The sequence below is a fragment of the Drosophila arizonae genome, chromosome 4 (assembly GCF_054131065.1).
Source record: "Drosophila arizonae isolate 15081-1271.41 chromosome 4, UAZ_ARI_1.0, whole genome shotgun sequence".
NCBI lineage: Eukaryota > Metazoa > Arthropoda > Insecta > Diptera > Drosophilidae > Drosophila > Drosophila arizonae.
In genome coordinates, this window is record NC_142924.1 from 25,122,115 (window position 1) to 25,136,122 (window position 14,008).

Consider the following 14,008-nt stretch of genomic DNA (forward strand, 5'->3'; position numbering starts at 1 on the left):
ACTACGAGATCCCCTGAACCCTTGGAGCAATAGATATTTCAATAATTTTTCGCGTCTTTCAGCTTACACAAGAAACACGCACACACACACAGGCATACATATACACACACGCATACAGACACACATACACACACACACACACGCATACATACACAAACGCATACACACACATACACATACACACACACATACACAAACACATACACACACACATACACAAACACATACACACACAAGCACCCACGCATAAACACGCATGGGCTGCAGTGTGCGCTTACTATGAGAACTTAATTGTTTAATAACTTTTTTTATGGACGTACGATCTTCATGAAACTTTCAGATTATGATTATAATATGGATATGCATGTAATTGCCAAAGCACAAGTCTCTAGTATTTGAAATACGCTTTTTACAAAAGTGAGGGTGAGGGGGTGAATTTAGGGGTGGGGGTTAAATTTTAACAAAAACCGAAATTGTATAAATTGCATATAAGCATACATTAAAAATTTGGAGACTCTAGCAATAAAGGTGTAGAAGATATAATTTTATAACTGGTTTTCGATAAGGTTTTTTATCGATAAAAAAAGATCGGGATGAGTTATCGAATTTTAATGATAAACTTGATATGCGCGCTGTAATTACGGACATTTTAAAAAAAATTTGAAGTCTCTAGCTCTTATATCTTCTGAAATCGACGCGTTCATACATACGGACAGACGGACAGACGGACAGACGGACAGACGGACAGACAGACGGACAGGGCCAAATCAACTCAGCTCGTCACCCTGATCAAGAATATATATACTTTGTGGGGTCTGCCACGCCTCCTTCTCCCTGTTACATACATTTCAACAAAACCATTATACCCTGATTTCCCATTGAAAATGGGTTCAGGGTATAAAAACCAGTTAATATCTCAAATTGACTGCCACAACTTCCAGTTAAAAACACAACTTAATATTATTTCATATGTCTATAGACGCATGAATAAACGAATATGCTATCTAATGATTTTTTAAGAATTTAATTCCCATAAAATAGGAATCACGACTTCCGTTGTGGCTGTTACTCTTGTTGCTATTTTGCTAGAGCAGAAAACAGTATAGAAATTAGTAAAATGCGCGTAAAAGTCGTCTTAAAGTTGTCAAAAACTTTGCCATGTCTAGTTGCATGACGACTGACGAGATGCAATAGAGAGAGAGAGAGAGAGAGAGAGAGAGAGAGAGAGAGAGAGAGAGAGAGAGAAGGGAAGAAAGAGATGGCAGAAAGTATCATCAAGGAAATTAAAAATTATTAATAAGGCAGCGCAAGAGTCTTGGACCCGCTTCCATTTTATAATTTAGTGTAGTTGCTATTTACTGTTGCCCACTTCCCCGCTTTCTCTCTCTGCCTCTTTCCACCACTCTGTCTCCCTCCATCGCTGCAGTTGCAGTTGGTAAACTTTTTGTAGATACTATAATTTAACAGTTATAGCTTTTTAGTGTGCAACTATTTTCGTGTAAAACTTTTAATGGATTTCACAGGACCCAAGACTCGGTTCGATAGTGGCGAGAGCAAGCGCGTCAAAAAATAGACACCCTCAGCGAATCGCTGGAGGAGCAAGCGTAAGGGGCTGAGTTCGGGTAGTAAAATGAGCGGAAATGAATGGTTTTAAATAACAGCAAATTATGAGCTAAGTTTTCAAGAAATGGAAACAAGTTCATGGGAGCGAAAACTTTTGCACTGTACATGAATGGCTTAATAAATAATTTTGGATTCGCTCACTGGAATTTCGCCTCCAAGATATAAAGTGCTAATTGTCTGATAAAGAACTGACCATTAATTAATTCAGTATCGCCATTGTGCACAGCGCTGCTTATGTTACAGGCCCAATTAAGGACTCGTGGCAGAAAGCCGAATGCTTATCGCAGCACAAACTTATCTGCGGCATCAAATTAAAGCAGTCGCCCCAATAACGAGCACACAGCTCGGGGCCAAAGCAAAGAAATAAACAAAATGCAGTTAATAAATAAACAAATAAATTTAAACTACATAAACGAAGTCTTCCACCACCACGTGTACCGAAATATTTGACCTAGCTTCCACCGAAAATATATAAAAAGCCAGCACATTTAACCGGGAACTAGGGGGAGGTTGCTTATAGGGCTTGGGGCTATGTTTATTTTTGCAAAATATGTTGGGCACATATTTACACAAATATGTATGTAAACTTATCAATACACACACATGAGGTAGATGGATGGCTTCGCTGTTGTTGGTTGCTTGGTTTTCTTTTCCTTGCTCACTCTCTTGCAGACACTACCCAACCACCCAACAACCCAACAACCAAACCACCCATCCTCCCGTCCATTCAGCCATCCATGAACCCATTCTCTGTGCGGCTCTCGCTTACTGCTCAACCAAACATCGTTTTTGCGTCCTGGCCTCGCTTTAAATTGCTTTGGCACTTAAGTGGTTTGTGCCAGGCCTCCGCCCCTGAGAGGGTACCACGTGTCGTCGTTTTGCCGTTAAACTGAAATTACAAAATGTTTGTTTAATTAGAAGTTGTGCGTGCCTCCACCCGACACATCGAATGATTACACTATTCAACAGCCCTTCGGAATGCCTGCACACTTTCAACTTGTAACAGGAAGCAGCGGATTCAATAATGCTATCTTTGAATACGGCTGCTAATAGGCCAATGAGCGATAAGAGGGAATATCACTATGGCACTAACCTTTTACTATTGTTAATTAGCAATATATATACGAGGCTATGAGACTATCGATAGTGGGCCTGAGTGCGCTGATAGTGAATAGCTTAAGCAGTATAAGAAGTTTAATCGATGGTAAATATTCATCGTATATTTAAGAATATTCAATATTAAGTATCTTATCACTTAAAAATTCAAGTTGAAGTCTGGAATACAAAGCTAAGCCAATATGGGATGCTCATAATCAAATATACTAATGAGTTAAGCTCTTTTCCTCTCCTTTTCATAAAACCCCTTAAGCCAAAGAATTTTGTTAGCCAGTGTATTTTATGAAAATATGACCAGCCAAGTGGACTGTGCCACATCTCAATCAGAAAACGGACTGTATTCCTCTACTCTTGCCCTCTCACTCCCACAATACATACACGCATGCACACACACACATACACACTCGCACAGTCAGACTTGTTTACATGCCGTACGTGTGTCTCTGCGGAGTGGTTCGGTTGGCCCAACCCTGCGTCCTATTAAACACGGTCAACTTATCTAAGAAGTGCCCTCTACTGCGGTTTTATTCTGGCTTTTCCGTGCGTATTCCACATTGCTCTTGTATAATTCAATTCGTGAATTAATTCTATCCGTTTAGCCGGATAGCTTCAAGTGTTTTGTGGCTTTTTAAGTGCAGACAATCCGGCTAAAAATGAATTTAGCCTTAATGCCTTCGATACACATGACAAATGAATTAGCCATGAGCCCTGAGCAAAGACAACAATGTAAAGCCTTTTCACAGATTTTCACCCAATAAAGATATAACTAATAACTGAATTTATTCATTTTTTTGCAGGTGAGTGAATCTTCGAGCATTACCAAAATATTACAAGTCGAGCAACTACGGATAGGTAAGCAGCATACTTCAATCGGTCAGATAGTGTCGTCATTATATATCACTAAAGATAATTCCTTCATTTCGTGAGTGGGTTGCCTCGAATAAGTGAAATCGTTTTCTTCCCACAAAATGCCCACAATGGATCTTAGTTTTAGACGTGTTTTGGTGTGCTTGGGAGTTTTGTTCCGATTGAAACCGTCCAAAACTGAGGCCAATTGTGAGGCGAAAGCATCCAGAAGGAAAACAGACAAAAGACCAAATGTATTCGACGAACAACAACTGTGAACATTTTCTAAATTCCATTCTATCAATCAAATATGAAATATATGTATTCAATCTAAAAATCATGCCAAGTCAAGCGAATTCTAAGTATTGTAAAATATTAAATAATTAAATCCTCAAAGACACAAGCTGCAAGTCTAACAATAAACAGCAACAGCAAACCAACAGCATATGGAAAGTTATTTTGAAAATTATCTTTTATTGGCTTATGAGAGCGTGAAGTGATTTATTAACAATATTTCAACTTAGGACCGTTGTTTGCGAACGTTTAATTTGAACGTGTCAACAATGCAAAGTGAAACAAAGGAATAGAGAAATCGAGTGTGTCAGCAAAAAAGTGCCTCGAGTGTTATAGAAAGTGATAAATTTTTGGTGCACAATGAAAGTGTCTAAAAAACACGTATAAACAAATAATAAAGGACAATGTCGAATGCACAAACCATTTAACAATTTGATTTATGTTTTTTACAAGCTATTTACTTTACTTTGCATGCAGTTTATAATATTTTTATTTTATTTATTTATTTTGTTTTTTTTTTTTTTTTTTTGCTCTACTGTTTTCCTGTACATTTTTATACCCTGTTTAATATAATGGTAGTTCTGTAATTAAAAATCGGTCAATATGAGAGAATTGATTATGTGCTAAATAACTGACGTATACAAATTTGAGCACATGGTATCTATGAGTCGAGCATTCTAAAAAAGCTCTATTTATGTTTTCTGCGACATTATTTCATGAACTATATATAATTTATTTATTTAATCATAACAATACATTATATAATTCATATATGCAAAATTATAGAATCATATAATTATATGGTTATATAAGTATAGTATCTTACACAATCATTTACAATTTTATAAATGGATGCATATCTGTATCTGTTTATAAGAGTTAGCTTTAAATGATTAGTAAATAAAATTATATAGATTTTTGAGTAATTCTCTTAAATTTTTCAAAGAAAATTAAAGATTTGTTGATTCGTGGAAATGTAATAGCAGTTGGGAGTAGCAGACTCTATGATACTCATTCAAACGCCAGCCAAGTATAGATGTTTCTATTGCTCTAAAAGTTACTCAATTAAATTCGTTTATCAATAATTAATCGTTTAAGGTGATTTTTACAAAATATGTAGAGTTCTGACACACAAACTCATATAAAATTGATTCGCTGACTACTTTAAGTGTTGTCAACTTAATGCTCAATGTATAGCCTGACATAACTTCCAATATGAATACAGATTGTGTGTGGCTCGCGAGCGGTGGCATTAAGCACAAACGGACACGGAGAAAGTGGCGTAAGTGACATATACAAAAAAAGAAGAGATTGAAATTTGGCACGGGGAAACGGGGAAAAAATTTAATGCATTTTTCTTGCAAAATTTATTGCCCAAATAAATTATCGTAATAATATCAAATAAAAAGCAGCGCATTCGAACGCAGCGCACTGTGCGAAGGATGAATGGGAAGGGCAGGAGCGGGAGCAGGAGAAGAGACAGTCGCACTCAGAGTGAGTGAGATGGTATGCGTGCATAAACACGCACCGATGCCAACGCTCTCGGTTATTAACATATGCACGAACAAAGCGAGTAAGAATGAGCGAGAGTGAGAGAGACAGAAGAGATGTGTGGGACTTGGTTAGCTCGAGGAAACGAGAGAGGTGACACTGAGAGAGAGAGAGATAGAGAGAGTTGAGCACTGCCAGCCAAAGCCATGGAGTGTGTGGGGACTGGGAGGCAGAGGCAGGACTGATGGGCTGGATTGCGTTGGGGGGCAGCGTTCTGGAACAAAAATCCTTTGCATGCACAATTTAAGCAGGATTTATGACTGGCAATATTGCCCTGCTGGAGTAACTAGAAGAAGAAGAAGAACATTCTTGTGCGTAAGTGTGTGTGTGTGGGCGTGGCATTATGGCTTAGATCGTCGATTGTGCGTGCAAGAAATTAAATTGCCAAATGCCCATTACATTGCAAGGGTTAAGGACGGTTGAGGTTATGAAAATGGCTAAATTATGTTAATCCTTTCCGAAAATATTGAAAAATTGTCGAAACATTCGTCTACATACCTATGCATACATACATACAATACATGCGTAGCGCCCACTGACACTTACGAACTTATTTCCTATGCATGAGGGCATTACGGGACTATTATCATCCCACGTGTGTATTCCAAGTAACCTGATTATATTATAAAGTTGATTGTCGACCCATTGAAATTGAAGCCCGAATTTTCGTGAGTTGCTCTTCTGTGAGTGGTTGACCCTCACTATGTTTCCTTATGCTTCGTACATAACAATGACAGCCATGGGGAGGCACTAGCTTTGTTCTCATTGCTAGTTGAAAGCTTTATGGAAAACACATCAAAGTTATTAGAAAAACTTGATATTCTCTTTGATTTGATTGAGTGCGGTTTCTGTTTCCTTTGTACAGATTTCATTTCTCTACTTTGCGTCTTTTCAGTGGTCCTTTAAATAGATTGGAATTTACGAGTAGTTTTTGCTTCTTGCTTGCTTAACAAATCCTTAGTTGGGCTTATTAGCCAATCTTCATTAGCATTCAATGCCATCTAATGCCATATTCAATTGTAAACGCTTAAAAAAGCAACAACAACCGCAGCGAGCACAAAAGAGTCGCTGACAACGCTAGCACTGACTCTTTTATAAGGTATTCTATAGAGGAGGCAGACAGCTGAACTTGCCAGACAACTAGCCGACAGTCAATCTCAGGCCGAGCCCCATTATTACCATAAACATAATGGGATAGCCCTCCCTATCGGACTGGCTGCTTCCCGCCCTTAGCCCTCAGTCGTTAGTCCGAACTTTCACCAGTTGCCCACCTGCCTGTCTGCATGTCTGTCTGCATGTCTGTTTGTCTGTCTGCTTGTCGCTGAGCTATTGGAAAGTTAAGTCGCGTAATCGATTGATTTGCCGGGCATTTCTTTTCAAGGTGCGTCCAATGGTATAAAGCTATAGCCCCAGTCAGTATCTACCCCTGCATCGGCCCGGGCCCCTTGTCGCTTGCGCCGTGCGCCGCTCCCCTTTGTGCTGAAATTGAGATTTATTGCAAAATTTGAATTATAATGCAATTTATAACGTATAATGGCAGAGGAGAGACGCAATAGCAGCAGCCGTCCCTGAGCTATTGAGCAGCATAATGACGATGAAACTGCGCCTTACAGCGGATGAGGAGCGGCGACAACAGGCATCCTTTTCGTTGCTAATGTTGCCAATTCAATTCAACTACTGCCGGCGAGCTCACAAACGCCGTTCAAAGTCGTTTAACATAAGAGGTCTTTTATTAACAATCACTTGGAATTCATTTTGTCATATGCAAAGGGAAACTCAGGACAATTTTGTATTTTGTAATAGCTGATGTAGTCAAAGCCAACTAATTTGGAATAGTTCTATTCAAGTGCTATAATTGAATAGTAATCACCTTTTTCGCCAGTTAATTGCAGTGAGTTCTTGGCATAGCCAAATCAAGTGCAAAAACTTGAGGCCAATATTGATGTCTATGTTGATGTTGATGTTGATGTTGAAGCTGATCCTGTTTTCAATTTCAGCTTGTTGGCTACACATTCCATATGTAATTTTGATTGAAATATGCCTGCTTACCAAACAGGGGAAAACACAAGCAGCAGCCAGACAGGGACAGAGCACTTGCGTCAAGTGCTTGTGCCTTTAAAATGAATAACTTTTTGGTTTGGTCCACTCAGAGAAAATTCAGTCAGCGCCGGGTAGAGCCAGAGCGAGTAGCTCGTCGGCAATTTGGGGCAAATTCTGTAGAATTCATTCTATAGCTATAAATTAACGCATAATGTAGTTCAGTTCAATGTGTTCGCCATTCTTCATTTCGCTTAACCCTACCACCGCCGGTTTCTCTCAGTGCACCGCTGCACACTGAAGGGTGTGCGTATTGCAGACAGGCCGTCACTCCAACTGAAGGCAGCAGCCGGGCGGCCAAAGTTCCAGCCTAGAGCCTAGAGCCAAGAGCCTGCGTATTTGCTAAGCCCTGTCGTCCCGCCATGGCATGGCCCCAACCCTTCGCTCTGTCTGTGACTGTGTGTGTGTGTGCGTGCCTTTTTGCTTGTAAAGCAATATTTCAATCAAAACAAGAAATAAATTACGGGCTTCACAAGCAGATAGCAGCAGGCACAAGCAGAGCAGCAGCGAACTAATGCAAAACTAAAGTGAGAGAGCTGTAGAGACAGGCCATGGCAGTCGGGAGGGTTAGGGGCAATTCGTAGGCCTGTTGGATGGACGGAGGAGTAGGAGGAGGAGGGGCTACATGCCAGGCGAGTGCAGTCAAAAACAGTGCAGGCAAAAAGTTGCAAAAACTCTTTTACTCTCGAGCATAAGAAAGCACGTTAAAGGGTTCAACTATAAGTACATAACTATTTCAAAAGCACGCACACGCACACTTACACACACAGGCAGACACACACACACCCTCTCCAAAGTTGCAAGTTGAAAAATAAAATGTTACGCAGGTGAAGCAAAGTTGCAACTGCACGAGGAATGCCTAAAAACAAAAGCAACTCTGACAGCAGGCGGCAGTTGCAGGCAGCCCGAATTGTCAGTCGTTTCTTAGATGTGATGGAAGGGTAAACTTAGAAATGTAAGCAAGTCGCTAAAACATTGCAAGAGACCGACACCCACTGACCAATACTCTACTCACAGTTTATTTTATGGGAGAGCGTGCCTGAAGATTTATTATTTCATGAGCTGTCATACGAAAAAAAGTAAAATAAATAAATAAATATAAATAAAATTAATTTAATTAATTAAAATTAAAATATTATGATATAATAGAAAGTAAATTTCCATATTACTTAAATTAGTTATTTCATATTTTGATTTGTTGGAAATCGGAACTTTTTAAAGACTATGGCTCTAAGGAAATTGCACCCGCCTGGAATTTATTAATGTGATTTAGATTTGTAAACCTTCCACGCAGGCAACTTCAGTTTCGGTTTGAATAATTTAAATAAAACATTGCACAGAAAACGAATAAAATCATAAAATTTAAAATAATTTAATTAAATAACGCGATTCCTAAAGCCAATTCTTAAGCATGAATTCACGGAAGTATACTTAGAATGTACTAGAATATATATGTATATCAGCAATTTATCAATTAATGATGAAACTACAGAATAATATTGACTACATATAATATATCTATAAGTGATAAGAAAAATGTTTCTATTTAAAAAAAAAGACGGTATTTTAACCCTACAAAAAAAAAAAAAAAAAAAAAAAAATTTTTTAATTTCCTATAACATTTTAGATTTGAATAAAATTCTATTGACATATGATTTTGATTGTTTCTACCAATATATAAAAAATTGGATTAAGCAGAGAAAGAAATTAACACAGTGAAAAGTATTGGCCACATGGGAGTTGGATTTGATTCAGTATTTTTGGAAGGCGAGCACCATTTTCCTAGGGATGAATAATAAATAATTTATTTTATTTCAGCTAGTAAACGGAAACGCCATATAGATAGGGTTGAGTTCATTTGGGACTTAGGTCCACCCACTGCTGCTGCTTTTGCATTGGCTTCACTGCGGCTCCAGTTGCAAACGACCTTTAGCATAAGCCAATAAGTTTATTATAATTCATAAATCGTGCGGCTGAGACGAGACACAAAAAGCGTCTGACATATGACAACCCCAAGCCCAGCTGCCCAGCCATACTCGTGCGTCTGTGCTCGGCGTCTGTGCCCGGCGAATGAAGTCGGCGAAACTAAACTTTTTATCAAGTCAATTTTTAACGCTAACTGCAAACCACAACAGGCTGCAGCAGCCGATGAGGGGGATGGGCACGGCGACTGTGAAGCTGACAGGCCACTCAATGGCTTGGCCAAGCGAACTGCAGAAAACTTGTGCCTTGAGCTGCGCCTCGCCAGCGTCACCGGATCCGGGCGCCAGACTAGACGGCGGCCTTAACCTTTGCTGCCATATTCAGTGTTGCTTTTTTCGAATTTTTATTCAATTCTGAAGTCTTTGCAATAACCTCGATTGCAGCTCAATAAGCTGACTTAGCATAAGAGCGCTGGGACTCGACTAGCAATGTATCGCATTATTATTCATTGCACCAAGAGTGCGCATTAATAATAGATCAGCCGGCTATTGTCAACGCCTCTGTCCGAGCCGATTAGCTTTAAGAGCCTATTGAGCTTCGGTGCTAAATTGCTAGATGTTAAATCAATTTAATTTGCCGACTACCCGAAAGGGTCTTATGTCTGCAAGAGCTGCAGCTACTGCTGACATTATTCCTGTAAATTTCCAGTTGCCCTTAGGAGCTGTCTTGTCTGTTGCGGTGTCACACCAAGCTCTTCACTGAGAGGCCTCTGTCTGCTAAGCAAAAGCCAACTCTTTTCTGTATATTGCTCTCTGCTTTAATTGAAGCTATCCTGCTTCTCAATTTTGCATCAATTAATTTTTAGCTAGTGGCTAATTTAGGTATATCTGACTGTCATCTATAATAAATGAAATTGTTCTAAGGAATGCCAAGAATAGATACAAATATAATAATTGAATAGATTCCACTTCAATCATTTATTAATTGCATTTTCTCTATCCTTAACTTTGATTTTTTTTAATCGAGTTTCGCGATAAACACTATAGCTACAGACATCATTTTTTCGTTTCTTTAATCCTTTTTATTTAGTTTTTCTTTCTTTCTGTATTGTGTAAATCGTATATTGTATATTGTGTAAAAATCATATATTCCGACTAATCAAAACATGTTAGAGGGTCGAGACTAGAAATCAATTAGAGAATACGAATAAACATCTTTAGACAACTCAAAAGAGAAATAAATAATTCGTTAGCCAAATACACGTATCACAAGAAGAGCATGACGCTAGGGGCTGTGAGCAGGTCACAGTTGGGGCAGCTAAGCTATACGAAATCGTGACAAAAGTAGCGTGTGAGAGGAGCGAATCAAATCTCGGAGCTCACGTAGGCAAACAGGCATAATAGTTCGGAGCAGCTCGGATGGCGGGGCATCGAATATTTCCATTAGCTAAATAAATAATCAACAGCGAAATAAATGATTGAGTAGCCTCGTGCATTACAGGCGGGCTGGAGCGCAGCGAGAGGACTTTAATTTGCCCATGTCACGAGCAGGCGCGCCCACCCCCAAGCGATTGCCGCGCAGTACACCTAAGAAAGGTCGGCCGAGATCATACATCAACCAAATGCATACCACAACAGGCACGCCTGCACTCCGGCAAAGGACCTGGAAGATGTCACTCGATGTTGTCGTGCTGAATATTACATGAGTATCTCGGCCTACCCAGGTAAGGCCAGGCAACGGCCGATGCAGACCCACATTGACCCATCTTAGCGTCGTCAAGCAGTCTCCCAGGCACAGGATATCATGCCGTGCAAAGAGCCGTGGACTAGAGCACACCGAGTCGACGCGCTCTCCGGGTGGAAGGGCGCTTAGCCAGCCGCCCACCTTGAAATGCGAATCTCTGCTTAATAAACGCCACCGAAATCAAAAGGAAATGCCACTTACGCCTAATGGCATTAGGAAACTCTGTGGCTGACAGCGAAACCAGCAACTACAATGAGGCCTATAACCAAAGCAAGGACAACACCCGCAGAAGCACCAGCAGACTATATGGCAATCAGAGTAATCGCAAGTTAATTGTTTACTTTGTACTCCTTTAAGCTGAAGTGAACTGAAGGTGGTTACGAAAGGCTATATTGTACAGACAGAAGGGGCCAAAAATACTATGAAAGCTTTCAGAGGTTTTTTATTAACATTGGACAAATTCTAAATAATTTTCAATAACCCATTTCAAAAGGCTATAAAAAATATAAGCGCCACATTCAGGAAACTAGTTTCGAACTAATTGCTGTCTGCCGAAGTCTGTCTTTCACTCGATAACTTATATTGCATAGCATAGTTTAAGATTGAAGTAGCTAAGCTCTAGTACAACAAGAAGGATCTGATGGGGACTATCCTATCAGATGATACTATATCATATCATATTTCCATATTTTTAGGCTGATTTTACATATATGTGCATAGCAAACGAAACATGAGCCCATGAGGTACAGCACAGCTACTTATACAACTAGTCGGTCTTTCATTATATATCTCCTTATTAATGTAAATTCACACAGACTAATGAATGCTGCAACAGCAATGAGAACAGACAGAACATTAATTTTTATTTAAATTTATTTAATTTACACTTTGGGAAGAAGAGTGGAAGCTGCGCAAAAAACCGCAGAGCTCGCCATGGCAACACCAACTGCAGCAGCATTAGGAGATATATTGTCATAACTACCCACCTCCACTCCCTGCACCCACCCACTACTCATTTTTGCAAAAACTCGAGGGACATCTGGCTCTGTGGTTGGTTAGTGGTATCTGGGAAAGGCAATTATAGTTAGTGAGAGGTTGAAAAATATGCATTGTGGTAACCATAGATTACATTCTCTGAGATTCTAACTGATATAAATACACCATTTCGATATAAGTATACATATATCATTATAAGACGTACACAAAAACACATCTCTCACATCGATACTATTACTGGAAATCCACAGTATGTATGGATGTTTCATCTTATCAGCTGTGGTGTTAAATAATGGGCTTTAAAGATGTTTGTAACATACTCGATCTGCGAGTGCTTATACGTTCTGAGATCAACTTCTCGTCGCCATGATCAAGAATATGTATACTTACTATGCGTACACACACCACTATTATATCTTGTTTTCCCATTGTCAATGGTAAAAACACAGTGCTGTAGTTAAATAAGTCTATGTATACCAAAACACAAAAGAAGTATAGCTTCAATACTTAGAGATCATTCAGGATAAAGAAACACCATATACGGCAAATTATTGTTCATCCCTACAGAGAATAATAATAATATATACACTACACATATAAATATATATATGTACTTATAGTATGTTAACAGTGAAATGCCTCTTAAAAATATGTTAATGAAGTGTACTTCAATTTAAGCCGTTAAAGCGAGCCTCAAACTTGATTAACATTGCTATGAATGTGCAGCGCAGATCTCGCCTAACAGTAATGAGAAACACACTTTCAGCAGATCCGAGGCTGCTCCCGACGGACACAAAGGACAGATTATTATTGTTCATTAGAGCTGAAGTATTTTCGCAGGAGCCTGAAGCAATTCGCAGCTCGCAATTCGCATTCCGGAGCAGTGCAGGCGCGGAGCTTTTGTGTTTTAATGCTTAAAGCAAATAATTGCAGATAAATGGCTGTTCATTGGAGAGCACAATGACATGCATTGACACTGGCATCTTCATCATCTTTATCAGCCAGGCCCAACAGAATATTAAAATGTAAATTACAAAATGTAAAATTGCAATCCACTCGAGTGCAGCGAAAATCATATTTATAAAAGTAATGTGTCGCTGCAGCAGTAAGCAGCTCGAAACCCGATTAATAATTTAAATTCACTTTGTCGATTGTTAAGTAGAAATGTCAATTCGACAGCTTCTCCAGGGACAATGGGTGCCAGAATCGCATCGCTGCATTTTATGAAACCAGCTCAGAGCTTCAACTGCTTTTTGCTTTCGCCTTTGTCTCCCAACGAATTATAATCCCTGTGAGAAGAGGTTAAAAACGGGGTCGACAACATACATCATACAAAATGCAACATTAATTCAATATAGAATTTGTAAGCCTACCAGTGTTGATAAGGGATGAAATAGAAATGCTTCAATTGCTTAACAAAAGCTATTTTAATGCAAAAAGATAAATATTTACATAAATGAAATACTCAAACGGAAATAAATTATTCAATTAACAGAATAAGGCAATTGATACCAATAATTTTTCAGAAATAAATGGACAGTAAATATTTACTATGAAATTTTCTTTTATTTTGGTGTATGTAACCCAATGTGAGTTTGCATTCGTAAGGTATTCTAATTGAATATTCAAGTATCTGTTTCCTAAACTGCTTTAGAATCACTATTAGCTTTCTCTATTTCATGCAAGACCCATTGAAAATAGGGGCAAATGCGTTGATCGAATGAATGAATACACGAAATCAATATTCTTATGCAACAACAAGCGATTTACTAACTTACTGAGTGGCTTAAGACAAAAGCGTTTGAAGAGCTTTGATTGT

The 14,008-nt window shown here is 39.0% G+C and overlaps 1 long non-coding RNA gene across 1 annotated transcript; it reads right to left on the minus strand.

The window, feature by feature from the left end:
- Window positions 1-2,123: 2,123 nt before the first annotated feature.
- LOC149269482 (uncharacterized) lies at window positions 2,124-12,759 on the minus strand. Its single transcript, XR_016270084.1, has 2 exons — window positions 5,977-12,759; window positions 2,124-2,512 (listed from the first exon to the last, which is right to left on the minus strand). It is a non-coding gene; the product is annotated as an uncharacterized LOC149269482 (long non-coding RNA).
- Between the last annotated feature and the right edge of the window lie 1,249 nt (window positions 12,760-14,008).